This window comes from Leptopilina heterotoma, unplaced genomic scaffold (assembly GCF_015476425.1).
Source record: "Leptopilina heterotoma isolate Lh14 unplaced genomic scaffold, ASM1547642v1 Lhet_58, whole genome shotgun sequence".
Lineage (NCBI taxonomy): Eukaryota > Metazoa > Arthropoda > Insecta > Hymenoptera > Figitidae > Leptopilina > Leptopilina heterotoma.
The window spans coordinates 2,589,928-2,610,735 of NW_025111131.1; positions in this window are offsets into that span (position 1 = coordinate 2,589,928).

A 20,808-nucleotide genomic window follows, 5' to 3' on the forward strand; every position below is an offset into this window, starting at 1 on the left:
GAGTAAGAGATAAATTTAAGAAACTTGTCTCTATACATGAACTTTAATAAAAAGCATAACAGTAACAAGTCTTGTTATTCTGAAAATTTTCAACTTCAATATATCGACTGTATAATTTTAATATTAATTCAATTTTCAAAGAAAAAACTGTTTTTTTAATTTTATATAAATAAAGAAGAAGGAATGTATTTTTTATTTTATTTACTGCTGAAAATTGTAATAGTTGTAATTTTTTAAAATACCTATATTTACATCTGAAATCAAATTCTAAAAGTTCACCTGCAAATAACCTAATTTTGCAAATGTTATTCTCTAAATTTATTTATTTTAATTTAATTTTAAAATTATGAATATAAACAAAGTGACAATTTTAATTTTTTGTTCTTCCATATTTATAAAGAAAAAAGGAAAAAAGTGCTAAGAAAAACTAAAAGTTAATCACAGGTACTTTATATTTGATAAGATTTTATTTACTTAATTTAATGATTTCTTTTTTTTACAATTAGTGGATGAAATCTGCAAAATTAGGTTATTTGACAGATGAACTTTAAAATAATTTTTCATTCAATATTTTTTATCATTAATTGTTTCTATCAATTTATAACAATAAATTAAATTAATCTTAATAAATTTCAATAATTTTTTTTACATTTTTATAGTAAATTATGTGTTTTCTGTAATATTTTCTAATAGATAAAAAAATTGCAGTTTTTAGGACCTCATAATATACTTTAGATGCTTATTTAACAATAAATATTAAGAATATTTAAAAAATTCTTTTTGTTTATAGTGATCCTATCCGTTAAAATTATTTCTGCAAAATGTTATAATTTTTTTAAAGAAGTCGACGACGACTTTAGTCGAAATATAATGGAATGACTCAATCTTTGCAATTTCCATTACCTACAATAAACTATAAAGGAAATAACAATATGTGGATTAGGCGTACAGGGGATACAACATTTTTTTAAAACGTGTCAAAAACACTCTACCTCATAGGTGGTGCGGAAAAGAATAGCATTGTTTATAATAAATTGTAATTAATAACAAAAACAAGTATGCAAATACAGAAATATCTGCATAAACTTGACTTGTAACATGTTTCAAATTTCTTTTACAGGACATTTCGAAAAAAATATTTAAAACTTATTGTTTAAATAAATTAATTTAAAAAATTTATTACTTATTTTACAATAAAATATTATTGAAATTAAATAGTTTCCCTACATTTTTCATATTGAACATTTTTTTGTAACTATCATAGATATGGAAATAAAAATTGCTGAAAAAAGTGACTTAAATGTTTAAATAACAATGTTTGCAAAATAATCAAAATTTCGTAAAATTGATACTTAATCGATTTTAAAAAACCAAAAAGCATTCGATTCTTTATCTAAAAACTTAGACAACAAACCTCCAAAAATATCACATTATACCCCGTTATTTTCTAAGGGAGTAAATTGACCAAAGACACTGTATTATTTCGTTTTTTTTGAGAAAATTATATTATACATATATATAACTAAATAATAGCATTAGATTTTCCAGTACAAATGACCTCCACCTTGCGTGTTTCCAGCCTTCAATCATTTGAGTGGAGTCGAATTCAATTCTCAATATTTTATTCAATGTAAGTACTATATTTTTGATAGTTTTAGGTTTATCAATAATTTGAAGTAATTTTATTGAAAGTTAAGTATTATTCTTATGTGTTAAACTATTTATTGAAAAAATAAAATATATTCAAATTAATAACCATAGTATCATTAAGTAAAATATCATTTACATAATATACGTCCAACTTGGGGGAAACTATTTTCAATTATGCTTCACACTTATATTTATTAAAATACCTCAAAAACAAGCATTCTATTAAATATGTCAAATCGGACATAAGTTCTTTTCAGAACCAATAAGAAGATTAAAAAAATATTTTAATAGTAATTCTTTCAGTTCATTTCTAACAGTGAAGTAAGGTGTTTCTGTACAATGAAGTTTAGTGGTATTTACTTTTTAAATTTCATTTTTTGTAAAGAAATATTAACATTGATTACAACGAATAATTACTTTGAAGGACTGATAAAGTATCTGTACGAAGAATCTAAATTGCATCAGGTACTGTTCATCTTGGACGATTCGGTAAACAATACGGATCCAATAATTGATTCTCTCAGGATAACAGTAAATTCGCATTTCCCATCTTTGAGTATCGGATACAGTGACATGAAATACAACAATATTAACAATTTGCACATGAAGTTACTTAGACGACCAAGAAGTACTACACTCTTTATTTTACAATGGAAAGATTATAGTACCCTTTACGAATTTGACAAATTTTTGATATTTAACGATTTTTTGATGCAAGTAACAAAACCAAAATGTCTAGTACTACATTCTTTTGCAACGACTCAAGATGTCATCGTCGAAACTTTGCACAATTTTTGGCGAACTGACTATTTGGACGTTAGTTTATTGTCATACAACAATCAACAATTACAAACAAGAATCGAATCAAGTCCTCCAGTGATACCAGTGTTAAATCAATTAAACCCATTTTTCAAGAAATTCACCTCTGAAGTGGTATCATCAACATCTCAATGGTTTCCAAATAAACTGCTTGATATGAATGGTTATAAACTGAACTTTTCTTGCCCAGCAGTCAATGATTCATCCGAACAAGCATTTAAACTTTCAAAGAAATTTCTAAACATTTTAGTACATGATATGAATTTTGAACCTAATCTAATATCGTTATCATCTTCTCTGGGTAGAACAAATTTTGCCAAAAATAAAAGTGAATTAAAACGAATTAATTCAAATTTAGATGATGAGTTCATTAAAACACATTCAGAGATTTATATACAAAATGGTTATTTTCTGAATTGTGAGGGTTGTAATAATTATTTGAAAATTAGAATTCTATCTCTTCGTCATGTACAAGTTGTTATTCCCAAGGAAGCAAAACCTAATAATGATATTGTAGTTTCAACAGAACTTTGGAACATGATCTTGGCAACAAGTGGTTTGATTAGCATCATACGACTTATGGCATACTTATTGAAATTTAGAAGGAGTACATGGCAAACGTTGAACATCAGTCAAATTATAATGGGTGCATCAGCTTCGGAGGAACCAGTTAATTCAATAGAAAGAATAATTTTTGGCTTACTATTGATTGCATGCATTGTATATTCAAGTTATTTCTATTCAGTAATTCTCGACATTAATTTTCAAGCACCTGAAGAAATTTCATCTCTTACGGAACTTATCCAATCATCATTAACACCAATGGTGGCAATAAATATGAAAATGCATTTACAGAAGAGTAAAAATTCTGATATTCGACAATGGATGGAAAGATCAACTGAATATCCACCAAGAGGATCATCAGCGTCTTGTTTGAAAATTTTGGCCGAACATCGGAATGTCACTTGTCTTTTTTTTAATGCTGCTACTAAAACCAATTTATATCAATCTGCAAACGGTGATATAAATGTAAAAATTCTGACAGAAAATATTGGAAATGCCTATCATTCATTCATAGCAAGATCTATGTCACCATATCTTGATCGTTACAATCAAATAATTTTAAGAGCTATAGACTTTGGATTACTTAAAGAATATTACACAGACAATATACTTTTACAGGGTAACAGATATAAACCAGAAGTAATTGAAAAGGAGAAACTATTACCGGTACTACTTTTCGTATTAATCTTTGGTTACTCTCTTTCTTTTATTGTTTTTCTGCTCGAAGTTATTATAGCTAATCTCAGAAGCAAATTTTCGGCCAGCCTAAATTTCGATTTGTAAATTAAAAACAACATTGCTCACTTCGTTGTTTTATAGTGGTTCTCAATATCAACAAAGTACAATATTAACAATGACTGTTAATTTCTAAAAGTGGAGTATGGTATGTCTGTACCTTGACATTTACTGACATATACTTTGTGTGTTTTATTGTTTGATGTGAAATATTAACAGTGTGTTCAACAAATAACTCCTTTAATGGATTGACAATTAAAACTATTTCTTGGGCAAAGAATCCAAATTGTAGCAGATAGTGTTCATCGTTGACGATTTTGCAAACGAGTCCAATAATGGATTCTTTCAGGACAACAGTAAATTCGTATTTTCCATCTATTAGTATCGGATACAATGACATGAAATACAACAATTTTGACGAATTAAAGGTAAAGTTACTTTCACAACAAAGAACACTATTTTTTTATGACTAGCTGTCACCAACAACTAACTAAACTTTTTATTTTTCAGCGGAGAAATGAGACTGTCAAATAAGCTTCTTGATATGAATAGATACAAATTGAACTTTTGCTGTCAAACTGCTAATACTTAGTAGCATAACGATACGAGATTTTCAAATATCTCACTTCATTTTGATCGATTTCAAAAAATTGATAAAAAAGTAAATATCGTTCATTCACTTGTGCTTTTTTATATATCGTATCGTACTGAAATATCGATCAACTCCGAACGATAATCTCGGTTTTTATTAGAAAATAAAAATTTATTCTACAATGACAGAACAAAATAAAAAAAAATAATTTTACCAGGGTACTACTTAAAACGCAGTCACTCGTTAAACAACAGTATTTTTACTACCTACAGATTAAGGAAACTAAAAAAAAAGGCAATTTTCATCATTTTACTTTTGTAAATTTACACTGTGAATAATAAAATGAAACTAAAGTTATAAAATTTAATTTATTTTTCTTTGGTGTATTTTGAGTATATTCAAATACATGGTTAGACCAATAACAAATCTTCAGCTCTAAAAATTTTTTAAACTTCCAAATAACAAAAAAAAATTATCTTCTATTTACAAACAATTGTCAGTACAAAAATTGTTTACTGATCCCAAACTATTGCAAGAACAATGCCAATAATTATGTGAGGCATCAAAATTAATTTAATTCAGAATTCATAAAAAGTAACCACAGCCGATAATCAGCAGAAGATGAAAAATTATTTTTTGAGACAACTTTATCTTCTGTTTTCGAACAACTGTTAGTACAAAAATTGTTTACTGATCCCAAACTATTGCTAGAACAATTCCAATAATTATCTGAGTCATCAAAATTAATTTAATTCACAATTCATAAAAAGTAACCACAGACGATAATCAGCAGAAGATGAAAAATTATTTTTTGAGAGAACTTAAGCTTTATCTTCTGTTTGCAAACAACTGTTAGTACAAAAATCGTTTACTTGTCCCAAACTATTGATAGAACAATTCCAATAAATATTTGGGCCATCAAAATTAATTTCACAGGAAAAAAGAAGTGTTATTTTAACACTAAAAGTAGAGTTAAAACTACACGCAACATTTTTAACCGGCACTGTGTGATTTTAACACTACATTGGTGTTAAAATAACATTAGAGTGTATTAAATTAACACTAGAGGGTGTTAAATTAGTATACATTTTAAATGGGGTTAAAATAACACCAAAATTATGTTAAAACAACACCATCTGAAAACTACACGCAACACATTTAACACTTATTGTTTTCTGTGATTAATTCACGATTCATAAAATTTGTTACTCGGAGCATTTCGGGGTCGCTGATTACGAATCTGAAGTCAGATTTAAAAAATTCAAAATTATGATCCCGAAAACCTCCGAATATCAAGTTTCAATCGAATTTGAGCTGATTTGAAAAAAATGTGTACCATTTTGAATTTAGAAAATTTTTAAAATCTGACTTTAGAGTCGTAATCGTTTCTGAAATAACTAAATATACGTAAACAAAATTATAAGGTTGTCATTGTTATCTAGTTATTGTTTCCCTCCCTGTGTTTCTTAGAATAATTTTTATCTTTTTCTCGCACCAAAGTTCAATTTTTTTCTAAAATATAGTCTTTTCCAAAAAGAACTAGCAGGAAATTTTAAAATTTTTTAAAAATACAATTATAATAGGTTACTTCAGGAACGATCCTTGAAAGTCATAAAACGGAAGCCAAGTTTTCTTTCTAGTACTATAAATGTATCGAACGCGAAATAGTATCAAAAAGGTATCAAACCCACTGCAACTAGCTAAAGTCACACTTGAAAAAAAAATATTAAAAAAAATTCAAAGAGTTATAATAATAATAAAATGTAAATGTGACGCTCCACGAGAAAAGGGACCTTATGACAAGAGTAAATAAGGTCCCTTTTCTCGTGGAGCGTCACAAATATATAATATATAAATTATTAAATAAAAGAATAAAATCTAGAAAAAAAATAAAAATTCTTTGATAGTTTTAATTTTATTATATTTAACTAAAATAATAATATTAGTTTCTTCAGCATTAACAAGATGAGTGATCATATGAATCGTATTTACAATGCAATGAAACATTCTTGCAATGTTGCAGCAATATTGTATGTATGACAACGCTATAGAGAATAATTAACGATAGTGCTACGAAGTGTCAAGTGATAGAAATTTATATGTTTTATTCTTAAAGACGTGTAAAGGAAAATTTTTGTGCCCCTGTAACTTGACAACCCTTTTCTATCCAGTCCAGTCGTGTTGTGCTTTAGTGTCGGATACAATTTTATAATCGAAGGTTTACAAGGAATCTATTTTCAATCTCTCAGTCTATTCTTTAAACTTTTATTAAATAAGATGGAAATAGTAGTTAATTAATTTTATCCCTTATACATATTATTTTTTATTAAATTTTTGTTTTCAGTTTTTCGGTTAAGGCAAAGTTTTAATTTTATTAGTGGAATCAGAAATCCTATATGTTTAAAAAAAGTTATAAAATTATGAAAAATTAAAAAAAAATTAAAAATTGTAAGTTAATTATTGAAAACCTTAAAAGTTTCTACTACACATATTCAATTCTATTAATGTAAAATTTTATAACATTATAAAGAAGTTATCGACCTTACCGATCAAAGTGACATTTATTAAATGTCATTTAAACCTACAAACTAACAAAGAACTTGTAAAAACTTATAGTTATAATATATGTAAATAATGTAAAAATAAAGAATATAGTTGTTAATTACATTCATGATGTAAGAAGAATCTACTCGAAGGCGATATTTCTGCAAGTATCGATAACATTTTCAAGCGGTAAAGTCATAAATTATTGTTCGGGAAAGATAAAAGATGTGCGGTTGCCATAAAATAAGACAAATGTGGTAGCAGTTTATACGGACAAATTTATTGTAGTGATTTTATAACTTTGCCTGTCTATAGTTTTCGTATTCGATAACAAGAAGTTCAAACAGGCCGCTGTGCATAATGTTCAAAACAAAATCGCTGAAACAAAGAATTACATACACCGGGCGATATTTTTTACGTTGAATCAAACAAAGTAGATTTTAAAAAAATTCTAAATATTATTCTCAGAACTTTATTGGTAATACTTGCAATAGCAATTGTAAGTTTTCAAAAATGTTCAGGCATAGTTTTGAATAACACTTACTTTCAGATTTCTTAAAAATATATAATATTGCACGTGGCGATTTGGACATTATTATACGTTTAAATTTAAGATGATTAAAATACCTGATACTATTAAACAAGAATTGTACAAATTATTTTTCATCTTTACTAAAAATTTTATAATAAATTTTTTAACCAACTCTAGCATACGGTGCGTTTGAAAAAAATTAAACAATGTCAAAACGCTTGACACTTCTTTGTACATTTTAAAAGTGTTATATATATTTATAAATTAAGAAAAACAAAGATCCAAAATCTTTCCTCAAGAGGTTTTTAAAAAAAAATTATTTATAAATTTTTTTGTACCTACTATTTTTTAAAAGTTTTTTTAGTAAAACACGTTAAAATAAACCACATAATTGTTTTTGTCTTTTCTTTTATTTATGAAAAATTTCTTAAACTGAATAACTATTTTAATATTAACGCAAGTAAACGTATGATTTTTCAATTTTGTTAATAAAATAAATAAATCTTTTTTATCCCACATGCACAAAAATAGCGCTTTTAAATAGCTGATGACAGGGAGTAAAGTCATCAATATGTCAAATTATTTACATGCATTTTTTTGGAACAAATCAATTGTTCTAACGTTTCTTTTATTTTCGGAAGTTCACGTCAATACGTATCATGAAAATGCTGACAAATAAATGTGAATAATAAATTCAAGGTTAGTTAAAATTTTATTTTTATTTAAATACTCTTATTAGAAATAAAATACAGAATAATTTTTATTAATTTTATTATTTTCCATTAATAATAAATAAATAATGTTATTTATTTAATTAGTAAAAAAATGGAACCGAAGCACTGGTAAATAATGGTTGTTTCTTGAATAATATGTGATTTTAAAATTACTAATTAATTGAGAACGTCATTAATTACACAAGTCAACATGAAATTTGCGCCTGACATTTAAGATATTTTTTATGATAGATTTATCGATAGATATGAGGAAAAAAATTATATTTTATCAAAAAGTTTGCTTTTGTATATTGGAGAACGTTTTTACCATATTTTTAAAAATTTATGATTTTCTGAATGAAATGGTCAATCAAAAATCTGTAAAGTACGTAATAAAACGTACTTTACAGATTTTTGATTGACCATTTCATGAGTATTGCATGAGTATGCATGTGCAAAATAAATATATATTTTTTAAATTTTATTAAAAAATGGTGGCTGTGCAGCATTTCATTAAAAAGCGTCTCGTTTCAGGATTCCACGGCCAGACAACTAACGTCCTTAATTTTTGATCTGGAAAAAAACGAAAATGTTTTTATTTTCTATACATAAACAGCTATCGACACACGAAGGTTTTCTTATATTACTTACTTTTATTTTTATCAACAATTTTTAGAATTTTTTTTGTTGGAAATTGTCATTTTTTTGTTCAATCACGCACCATTTTGCAAAAGATCAAAATATCGAAAAATTCCTACGTGTATTGATAGCTGTTGATGTATAGAGAATGACAACATTTTGGTTTTTTTTTAAATTAAAAAGTGAGGACGACGTTAGTAAGTTGTTCAGCTATGGAACCCCAAAAAACAGACGTCTTCCAATAAAATTCTGCAATGTAGCCATTATGTAATGAAATTTTTTTGAAAAAATATATTTTGCATATCAATACTCATGAAATAAAACGTACTTTACAGATTTTTAATTTGTCATTTCATTGAGCCAAAAAAAATTCCTAAAATATGCCTAATTTTCGTGATTTCCCCCATTAACATGTTTGCAACTACTACAAAAGCAAACTTTAAAAAGAATATGTATATTTTTCGTTTATTTTAGTGAATAATAAATTGAAAAATCATTATACAAACCCAGGCGCAAATTTTTTTCGTTTTTTTGTTAAGCTGTGTTATCAATTTGCGCTCGTTCGCTATGTCTCATTTTTTAATCATTTTGCGAGCCCTACACAACCTTAAAAGATGGAATCGATGCACTAGTAATTAATGGTTGTTTCTTGAATAATATGCAAGCCTTGATACTTTTCGGATATTAGAATCGTGAAAATTTATTAAAATTTGATTCGTTTGAATTCAATACATAAATTAATAAAATTAATTGATTAAATATTTAAGCCAAATTAAAAAAAAAGTATTTTTGTCTTAAGAACCTGTTATTCAGTGGTCACGTGTTCCCATAGTAAAGTACGCGGGGCACGTAACCGCTGAATAATATGACCTATTGAAATACAATATTAAATAATAAGTTTTGTTTAAAAAATATGATTATTAATGTTTTTATTTATTATTTACTTTTATAATATTTATCTAACAAATTTTTTTACTAAAAGTAAAAATAAGATGGTTTTTTTGTTGCTTTAACATCTCCGAGTATGAAATTGTTTTGAAAAAATGAGACTTAATGGAGAAGAAAGTCAATTAAAAAAATGGTTTAATTATTATTATATAATGTTTACCTAATAAGAATAATGTATTTAACTATTCATTTAAAATGTTAAATGTAATTTCTATTTGCTTTTTTAATAATTAATTATTAATAATTATTATTATATAATGTTTACCTAATAAGAATAATGTATTTAACTATTCATTTAAAATGTTAAATGTAATTTCTATTTGCTTTTTTTTAATCATTAAATGTAAAAATATCCACAATATTTTTATACATATTTAATTCACTAATAAATGTTGTCATTCTGATTCGTATTAAACTAAATAATTATCAATGTAATTTAATTTGCAATCTACTTTATAAGTAAAAAATGGTGACATACGTGTTGAATGAGAATGTTTATCGATTTCAATACACGGAGAGAAATTTATAGTAGTGGGTAACATAATTGTGGTTAGGGTGACCATCTTTAATGCTACGTATACAGACAGCTATCTAGATAGTCACCGTTACCATCAATATCATCAGGAGTAACATCTTGGTAGTAAGGGGTAGCATAACTATATTTTTTTTAGCATCTGTGATGGTTGGCAGTAGCATAATGATAGTATCGTGTAACATCATCTTTTTAACATCAAAATCTGACTATCCATTTCTCTCAGTGTAACAATTTTAGATAAACATATAAAAACTATGATACTCAAATATAAAATTCAATATACCTTTTTGATATTTCAGTTAATTTAGTAGCTGGTGAATGAAAGTTATTAAAAATTTACATCGAAATACTAGAATCAGTAGAAGATACGCTGCATGCGTCAATAGGTTTTACAAACGATGATTTTCCTTCCTTGTTCTGTTATACTAGTCGCGCTCATGCAAGGATTAATCGAGAGTGTTACACCCATGAGCGAAGAGTGTGATTTAGCTACGACAATTCAAAATGAGTTGAAAAAACATTTAACTGAAATTGATGTTATTAAAGTGCCTATGATTTGATTGTTATTCAAACTTAATATATAAAATAGTCAAACTTTTTAATGGTTATATTATTCTATATTATTATTTTTAATTGAATTTTTAACTTTACAACTATCATTTACTCTAAAGGTAGGTGTCTATAATTTAACTTTAACAATACATTATTTTAATATGTTAAAGAAAAATATTTAATATAAAATTTATTTTTAATTAAATTTTATTTTTATATATTTCTCAAGTACGGAATAATTATTTTTTCAACTTTTTAATAATTTTCTAACTTGCAAAATTATTCATAATTTTTGCCAGATCTAATTATTATTTGAAATAATTACTAATTACTAAACTTTTAACATGTCTCAATTTTTATGTGACCGAATACGTGATTCATAGAAAATTTTATTCCAATATTAATGCAAATCTATTGTCAATTTTTTCAATTAAAAATATATTATATCAAATAGGTAGGTATTTATTTTCAATATTTAAATAATGTTAACATATTAAATCCATTAAATAAATAGACACACACCCTTTCGAGTAAGTGATAATTATATAGTTCAAAATTCGATTATTATAACAATATTGTATAGAATTAAAATTTGAGGGCAGTTTTGCACTTCAAAATTACCTGAAATATTTTTTTCTTTATGTTTCTAACAATGAATTTAGAATATGTTTTTTAAATTTACAGCCTCATTATATTATAAGCAATTAATTAATGCATAAGTTCAATTTAGTTTTTTTTACTATACAGGTATTTTGTATTTTGTTTTCTAAAAAATTATTATTTAAAATGCTATTTAAAATGAGACCATTTAGTAAAATTATTAGAATTTTAAACAAAATTTATAATTTACTTATCTTTATCCTTTTTAAATTAATTTATATTGTTGCAATTATTTTTGTTTTAAAAGATAATGAATTCTTTGTTCAAAAAGTTTAATGTTTAATTATTTTTTTACTTTTTCTATTCAATTGAAATTTTCATAAACAAGATTATTTTTTTAATTTAAAATAAAATTCTGAAGTAACAATTTCTGCGAAATTCCATTTTCCTCGTACAACAAGAAAGTTTAACAGCAATATTTATGTAGTAATTGATCAAAATTTATCGGATTCACTTGAAATTTGTTTCTAATGCGTTAAATTTGACGTTAAATAATTTTAGAAATTTAAAATTCAATTTGTTGGACTTCATTTTAAATCATAAGATTCAGTGATTTGCAGTGATTTTTTGGGTGAATTTGGTAAAGTATTAAAATAATTAATTGCCATGCGGAAATCGCTATTTTTAATTTAGGAAATCTGATGTCAAATTTGTAATTATAGTATCGAAAATTGTTAAAGTTCCTTTATATACTTTAAAGTTTTAAAATAATATAAATTAAAAATTTAATTGTAATTAGTTTTTCAGTTGAGCTATGACAATTATTTCTATAAAAATTACTTAAATTAAAAGAGCAGTGTTTATAATAATCAGCGGAAGAAAACATTCCCGCGCGCTTGCGCGTGGATAGTTTAATTATTAATAAAATTCTTGGCATACAATTAATAGAGTGTTGAAAATTGATTAACAAATATTTTTTATTGTTTTAAAGTAATTGAAAAAATGATTGAACGTATATTTTAGAAATATTTTTTTAAATCGTAAAATTAATTTCAACATTATGGTATTATATAACAAAAATTTTTTAAATAATTTTTTAAAAACATTTTTAAATTAATTAAATATGTTATGTTATGCTATTTATGTCGACAATTATCTATTTGACATATTTTTTGCAAGGCTATACTCAAAACTTTAAAAAATTCAAATTCTCGAATTTATAAAATTTGGAAATATCCGAGTTCTTAATTTCGTAATGAGAAATTTGAAAAATACATAATCGACTCTTTAAAGCGTCTAAGTACTTTCTCAATTTTGTACAGATTATTTTAAAAATTGAATAATATTGGTTAAAAACTGTAGGCTCTAGGAGGTTTTGAGTCAAGTTATTTCATTTAATCCAACTGTGTGGTCATGCTGTCAGTTAACGTGCCACACGGGAAACAGACGTACTGCCCGCCAGAAAGAATGCAACTACTTTTGTCCTAATTACGTGCCACAGAATTTTGAAACGAGTATTAATATATTAAATCTTTAAAAAATTCTCTATGTAATAGAATTTGAACGAATTTTCTAAAACGTAATATTTAAGATTTACAAAAATTTAAGGTTTATTAATATCCATTGATTCTATCACGAAATATGCATTTTTTAATAAGTCTCGTGCGTTCGTCGATCTCAGGTTCGAATCCCTGTCCCACCAAATTTATTTTCAAAGTTTTTTCTGAAATGTTAAGATTTCAATATAATTCTAAGTTACAATAAATTGTTTAGAATAAATTCTATAAATTTTTTCAAAATTTTATTGTCTGACCTATATAGGATCCTATAGAAAAGTATATGAATTCTTGTTAGTTATTCTTATAGGGACCCACCTAAGATCCTATATATTAAACTATAAGTTATCCTATTACATTCCCATAGGAGACTTATAGGAATCTATAAAGAATCCTATAGGATCCATATACGATTCCTTGTAGGTACCTATATAGGATTTTCCAGTAGGGTTACACTTCAGAAATTTTGACTCTATATAGTCTATATTTTTTATTATATTTAATATATAAAAAGAAATAGTATTTATATTTGACCATAAATACGGGCATAAATACGGCTGTATTTACTGTTTCAATTCCCCCCCCCAGTGAGGCTCATATTTATGCCCGTATTTATACTCGTACTTAAGGCCATAATCACGAGCGTATTTAAGATAGATTTTTTAGTAAAGATCGATTCTATTTCAATTCAAACAGGCTATATATAATTGCAAGAAAATGACGTAAAATTATTTTAAATAACAAAATTTTAAGTTTGAAGAAATTAAAATTTCAAATTTTTTTTCTTATGGTTTCTATTTCTAATGTACAAAGTATTAGAATTCTCCAATACCAGTTTTGAAAGTTTGTTTAAGATCTATTGGAAAGAAATTTTATATCGATCGATGCGTTACCAGTTTCCAAATTTTATGGCATATAAGTAGGAAAGAAAATAATTGCATTTCTTCTGACAAACGACACGTCCTTTTACCACGCGTTACTTTAACTGCTAGCGCGATATGGATAGTCACAGTGTAGTGGGTCCAAATGATCTGACTTGACTCAATCCCATTACAACCTAAAGAGGATTAATAATAAATTTTAGACAAAAAAAATTGTTTGTTATAAATTTTTAATTAGAATTTTTCAGCTATAAAGGGAAACGATTCACATGAAAAATTATAATTTTTTCAATTTATTATTAACATAATTGTCTATAAATAAAATATGCGCTTGTAATTTAAAAATCTATATATTTACGACGTTAAATCATGCAGTTCCGTAGATTTACCAATATATATTTAAAAGAATAAACCTAGCTCCATTTAAAAAATAATATTAGGTATTCATTTTTTTAAAAAACTACATACTTTTTTTGAAAAAAGCAAAGATTGAACAAATTTTCTTATACGACAAAATACAAAAAAAAGGAAATGTCAAATAAATTAACCAAGTTTGCCAGAACATGACCGCATTAAGAGAAAGTTCATACATATGTAGACTACCTTGCGTGGATGGTCTTATAACTCATGGAAAAAATGAATATGTAAATACAAAAACATTATTTAAAAAAATTTATTGCAGCTATTATACATACATTCTTCTTTTTTGAATTATAGGAAAAACCTTAAAATCATAAAAATTTTGGACGTGGATTTTTTAACGTATTTTAATATTTTCACTGAAAAAATACCAGACTCAATTTTGAGATTATAAATTCTTCTTAAGGAAGATATTTTTGATTTTAAAAAATAGTGCAGTCATTAGATATTTTTTTAATATATAATATGGTGGGTCAAAATGTATTCAGCTATATTTTTATAATGTATAAAGCACAAAAGTAATTTTTACTTAACCGTAATGAAATTTTTTCAAAGAATTGTACACCTTTTATTTAGAGAAAAGAAAATTATGCAGACTTAAATACCCAGTGGATACTGGGACACAGGATATATTTAAGACATCTTTAGTTCTAAAGACGTTGTCATCCTCAGACAACATCTATGTTCGTTCAAGATACACTCAAATGGTATCCTTTATCCGAAAGATGTCTCTAGGATATAAGATATCTTTTGGAAGCCCTTTGAAAGAACATATCGGTATCTAATGGGTATTCTAAGGACGTCCTAAAGACTACAGGGTAGTTTTCGAGTAAAATCGCTGTAGTTCGGAACAGAATCGAGCTACAGCAAAATTGTAGCTAAGAAGTCAAGCTTTCAAACGGTTCTACTCATTATTTTTTTTTTAATAAATTTTGTAGACTCAAAAATCCAAACAAGAATAGTAATGCCCCACCCTACCCTAATTAATTGTATTTTAAACAATAATTTGTAGATATTACTTATGCTTTAAATACAAAAATGGAACGTGTATTTAATTAATATTGTGTTTTTCAAATCAACCACATAGAAGCAGCTATAATTATAAATTTTCTTAAAATTAAAATCTCTATGTTTAAATAGCAAAAGAAATTTATTCCTCAAAAACCGAATTCCTTCTTCTCGTATGTGGAAATTATTAAGTCTAACGAATGGAAGCATCTATTAAGATACGACGAATACGTTTTCCTCGCAGTTGGCATTGATAGATCAATATCAATTATTTTTATGGATATTAATTTCGCTAAATCGGTTTAAAGCAGTAATATGATTTTTCTAGATGCCACTTATAAAGTAGCGCCAATTGACAATGAAAATTTACCAATGAAATGTTAAATTCTATTATAACCTTGCGAACAAGAATTGCAATAGCTCCTTTCGTAAAATATTACAGAAAATAATGGTTTAAAAAAGATAAAGTTGAATGTTATAGCGTTTACGATTTAAAAGATCGTACTATCAACGTCCTAGAATCTAACAATAGTCAACTGAAACAAAAATTTGGTTAACATCCGCAAATATAGACGTTCACAAGTAAGTTAATACCTTTCGTTGACATATAATTGTCATGGAATTGGTAGGACTGATATAATTTAGAAAATTTGGCTGTCCGTCGTTAAAAAAAACTTGAAACTAAATAGTTAACAGCATATGTAAGTATCTTACTCTCCATAGAGAAAATTGTGCTGCCAAAAATGTTAAAATTCTTCAAGAATGTTTTTCAAACCCTCCAAACCAATATATAAGTGCTGTTATTAAAGGAGTAAACGAAGTTGATTCTTCTTTTACCACTTTGAAATCTTTTTACGAAAATTATGAAGCTTTTCTATGAATATTATAATGAGTTTTTTAAAGTAAATTTTAATACTGAGAAGTTCAAGGTGCACATTCGTCAGCTGAGTCATTTGATAGTAATGAAGGTAATAGTGTTGCTGCCCAGTAAGAAACGAAAAATTGAAAAGTATTAAAAAGATTCTATTCTTTTGAATGCCATCCCGAGTCGAACTTTTAGACCTGCTTACCTCCTGGTAAGTATAATTTAACCCTAACCTGCACCTAACAAACCCTTGGTGTTTTTTTCCTCCTGCGTCATTTCTATTTAACTCTGACAACTCCTTTTTAAGTCCTAATTGAACCTAAAACCCTGTATTGCTTCTACCAAATTCTTACGCAATAGGAAATGTTACGCGCGGTACAAGATATTCAACTTATTATTGTTTTGCAAATTACAAAATTTTTTATTTTGAAAATTTCACGAAAGAATTCAATTATTTTCTAAAATTTTAATAAAACCTTCGAAAAAATTCAATTATTTTTATAAATAGTAAAATTCTTCCGAAGAATTCAATTAATTTTATAAATAGTAAAATTCTTTGCAGGAATTCAATTATTTTCAAAACAATTTTAATTGAATTCCTTAGATGAATTCAAATATTTTAAAATATTTTCATAAATTGCAATTATTTTCTTAAACTTTAATAAATTCTTCGAAATAATTCAACTATTTTTATAAATACTAAAACTCTTTGCAAGAATTAAATAATTATTAACCCAATTAAAATAAAATTAAACGAAAGAATTTAATTATTTTCAAAAATTCCCATAAAATTTAGTTTCAACAAGAATTTAAAATTTTTGAAAAACAATTTAATTATTCTCAAAATATTTTTAAAAAATTCTATATAAGAATTAAATTACTAGCTCAATAAAATTTTTGAATATATTCGTCAAAAGAATTGAAATAATTCTATTATTTTCGAAAAGTAATTAAAATTCTTATGATGAATTCAATTATTTTGAATATACTTAATTTTAATAAAATTCTTTAAAGAAATTCAATTATTTTCGAAACAACTTTAATTGAATTTTTCGAAAAAATTTCACGATTTTTAAATATTTCTATAAAATTCTTCATAAACAATTTAATTATTTCTTAAAATTTTAATAAATTCTTCGCAAGAAATCACTTATTTTCAATACAATTTTAATAAAATTCTTCTTCATAAAATTCAATTGCTTTCGAAATTTTCAATTAAAATTATTAAAGAAACTCCATTAGTTTAAAAAAAATTCAAAGAAATTTTTCAAAAAAATTTAATTAGGATTTTTAAAAATATTAATAAAATTCTTTGCGAGAATTTAGTTATTTTTCTAAATAAAGAAATTCTTTGAAGGAATATTCTATTATTATCAAATTTTTTGATAAAATTCTTTGCAACAAATCGAAGATTTTCAATACATTAATTTTAAAATTGAAAATATTTAAAAGAAAAATTAAAAAAAGATTAAGAAACCAAAATGTAAACAACAATTAACTTCAAACTGCGAATAGGTTACCGAAACATGTACTTTTTTATTATTAATTTATAAATATTATTTTTAACTGAAATGTTTTGCCATTTTTTTAAATAATAAAAATATTAATTTATGAATGTTTAAAGGTTATTATTATTAAACAATTTATTTATTTGCTGTAGTGTATTAGTGTCAATTAATGCTTTATTGAATCACTCAACAAGTCACTGAAAATAGAGCGTCTGTGTTCAGTTAGGTTCCGTAGCATAGTGGTTAGGGCGTTAGTTTCGTAGTCCGTAGTTCGTAGGTCGTAGGTTCAAGTCTCGCGTGCGTTAGATTTTATTTATTTCGTAGGTTTGCGTTTATTCCGATTTTTCTGTATTGTATAGGTATAAGTATGCAATTTAATGATTATATACACCGTTAAATAATTTAATTAACAAATATTAAATTAAAATTTTTTTTATATATAAATGGATATGTATTAATCCCCACATATATACTAACATTATTTATGAATTCGCTATTGGTCACGATTAAATTAAAAAAAAAAAGTAAAAATCATTAAATAATAATGCCATTTATTAATAATTAAAGTTATTATAAAAATTAGTTAAAAATGATCTCAAATATGCTATGAGCCGTTTTTCCAGGGTTTTTGGAGAGGAAAGAATTCTGTAAGTAAGGGTCAAGCAGTATTTAAGAAGGTTCTAGAAACACCTGCTTTCCCCCTTTTACCATCTAAATTTGTCGCTAACCAGGGGTTTGCAGGAGGTAATCAGAGTTAACTTGCAATGCAAATAAACTCTGCTTTCATCCTATTACATCCTTACAAACCCTCAGTTTTAAGGAGGTAAGCAGGTCTAAAAGTTCGACTCGGGATTTCTGTCCAATACTTTTCTATCCAGTGAGAGCAATATGAAAAGTAACGATATCAATCCTCTTGAATACCCAGTAAGAAAGCAAAGATTAAGAAGCATTAAAAAAATTCTATCCTTTTGAATACAATTTCTGCCCTATGCTTCTGAATTCCGCAACAGTAGTATAATAATATAATACTAATATTGTTGACATTGCATAGAATGTTCAATTACTTTCAAATAACTGCACTCATGACTTTATTTGCTATTTTAAAAAGGAATAATTATTAAATTATCAGTTAAGAGGGTTAAAAGTGTTTAAAGGTCTCTGAAATTTTTAGGTTATGATTTATTGTCTAACAGAATAACGGCCCTGACTCGTTTAAATGACGTTAAATTGGTAAACCAGTGCTGCCAGATTGGGAGATTGTTCTTCAAATTTGAAGAATAATTTGCAGTTTTGAGAAATTTGAAGAATTTGAAGAAATTTTTTTTAAATTTGAAGATTTTTTTTTAAGAAGTAAGTTTTATTAATTTCTTTTTTAAATAACACTAGAATGGTGAGAGATGAATGTAAATTGTTACCATTTGGTAGTGTTTTGTGACTAAACCGTAAATGCATAAATGTGAGAGAGATATGTTCGCTATATTTGCACCGAAAGCAGAAAACCATGAGTGCAAAAAAGATAGGTAGATATTGTTGTTCTTTTCACTCTCATGATTTTCTGCTTTCGGTAGACGTATTCTGCTCACATGGTATCTCACCCTGATATACGTAAGAACAGTCTCTTGCAGCAGAATACAATTTACCATCAGAGAATAAATTTTGTTTGGTTGAAACATATTCTATGATCTAATGCAAAACCTTTCAGATCAAATATTAGTTATAATAATTATATAATTTCATAATATTCTTGATTCTAAGTTTTTTAAAATTTGGAGATTTTTTTGAAGATTTTTTTTATAAGGTTTTGAAGATTTTTGAAGAAAAGTTTTAGAAGTTTGAAGAATTTTGATTTTCCTGGTCTGCCAGCACTGTGGTAAACAATCAATTTTTCAGCAAGTTTTTTTTTGAACACAAACACTTTTTACAAAATCTGCCACTGTATGTATCTTATAAATTACAAAAATCCAGAAGATTGCTTGAATGCATGCAGAAACGCGGTTCCAATGAAAAATTGAAAAGTGATATAATGACAGGCTGTAATAATTTCGGATGGGATTGGAAAGCATTCAGAAAAAAATTTTGTCTTTGTTAAAAATTACAAAAAGAATTGAATAGCATTCATTTTTAGACGAAACGTGGTCCTATCATGGTATAGAAAAGTATTGGACAGAAATGGCATTCAAAAGTATTGGATAATTTCTACTACACCATACAGAGTTTGAATTATTTCAATCCTTTTCAATTCCTCGCTTCTTACTGGGTGGTAGACTTCAACTATATGATGCTAGCAGTCCATCAATATCAGGGACACATTCTAATAACTCTAACATCTATTAAAAAAACTATAATCGTTTAGTATATTATTTAAACTATCATTCTTAATGTAATAAAACATTTACTTCATTTTCACTGAAGTCTATTTGTAAAATATCAACAGCATTTTTACGAATGCTGGAACCATCGAAAACATCCACATCCTTTTGTTCATCATAAATATTAACATCTTGTTAATTATTATCTTCATCAACATTATCATCGTCACTGCTTATAATAATTATTGTTGAACCTTGACTGTCATAAAATTTATCATCTGATACGTCTTCTAATTTCTCATATGAGTTGTCAAAATACGGTTCATATATATATATGTCGTAGGCAGATAGCATAATCCGGCAGTTAGCAAACTGCCTAGGCAGTTGGCCAAGCGCGGGCAGTTTGCAAAATGACTGTTTTAAAATGAATTAGATTAGTCATTTGGCCAACTGCCTAGGCAGTTTGCTTACTGCCCAAGACGTTTCAGGCAGTTAGAAAATTTTTATTATAAGTGTCAAGTTCTGATTCTAATTTCACTTGTATATAAATATACAAGTAGAAAATAAACAAATGTAACATTTCTATAAGTTTTGTTTGAATTTCCTGAAAATAATATTGTTGTTCTTTTAAATAATATAAATAAGGCATTAATTAATTGAAAAGAAGGTAAGTACAAACATTAAATATTATTTTAGTTTGTAACAGTCCTTCGTAGACTTTAGCAGCCTTTGAAAATTTTATTCAATTTAATATTAATTTAATTAATTTAATAATGGAAGTGAATGCAGTTAATGAAATAGATTTTGAAGAGAAATTAAAATTACTTTTTAAAAGCCA